Source organism: Habropoda laboriosa, unplaced genomic scaffold (genome assembly GCF_001263275.1).
Source record: "Habropoda laboriosa isolate 0110345459 unplaced genomic scaffold, ASM126327v1 scaffold225, whole genome shotgun sequence".
In the NCBI taxonomy this organism is placed as follows: Eukaryota; Metazoa; Arthropoda; class Insecta; order Hymenoptera; family Apidae; genus Habropoda; species Habropoda laboriosa.
The window spans coordinates 223,441-224,435 of NW_017100368.1; positions in this window are offsets into that span (position 1 = coordinate 223,441).

The window sequence follows — 995 nt, forward strand, 5'->3', positions numbered from 1 at the left end:
GTAAGTCAAAAGTCTTTGCGTTTGTGCGAAGGAAATAGTTGGAACATTTTTAATAGATCGAATTTCCTCCTATCTTCGTATCTATTTTCGTAATTAATTTGAAGTCCTAAATGATCTCCTTTCCACTCTAGTCCATTCTGCGAATTCTTCAATTAATAAGGGAACCCAGTTTCTTAGACTTGCTGAGTTTTGTTCTCTGGGAAGCCTTTAGGCGGCCACCAGCTTCCCCAGGATAGAGGGAAGGTAGCTTTGTCGGAAACTGATTTTTAGCGTTCGAACGGGGTAGACCACGTTTGACGGATTTTCTGAACCGTCCACAGCCTCCTTTTTCTTTCTAGCGCACCCTTTGTCCAACGTTTCCTGCTTTATGACTCCTCCGTTCTTTCTTCCAGAACGCTTTACCGTTCGCTGGATCCTAAAGGACTTTTAATTTGACGTTTCGCGTCGTACTTGCGGATGGACTGGGTTTTATCGATTCGCTTCCGGTGACTTTTCGTTGTGCCATTCCTTTGGTAGAACTTTTATTAACCATTTTCATCTGTTCCAGAATATCGACACTTAGTAGTGAAATTAGCTGGAGGATTTTGATACCCTGCATTTATCTGAGGTAATCTTCAATTTTATAGATGAAAATTAATGTCACAACTTATAGCATATTTTATGACAAATTTTTTCATTGTTCCAATACTGTGTTTAACGAAAGAGGTTAAAATTTGTTAACTAAAAATCGAGATTACACTTGAGAAATGATTTTTATGAAAAATACAAATTTTCTTTGATGCGTTTAATTATTTTTCTATTAGCTACACTTAAAAAAATGTAACTCAGTATTATGGTATGTAACGAAGTTTTCTGAGCTTAATAATTTATTGTGGTGGAATTCAAGGCAATAAAATGTCCTTTCTCAGATACATTAATTGAAATATATTTTAAGAAAAATATTGAAAGCACTTGAAATTTAAAAAACCACGTCGAAGGTAAAAAGTTCCGAATAT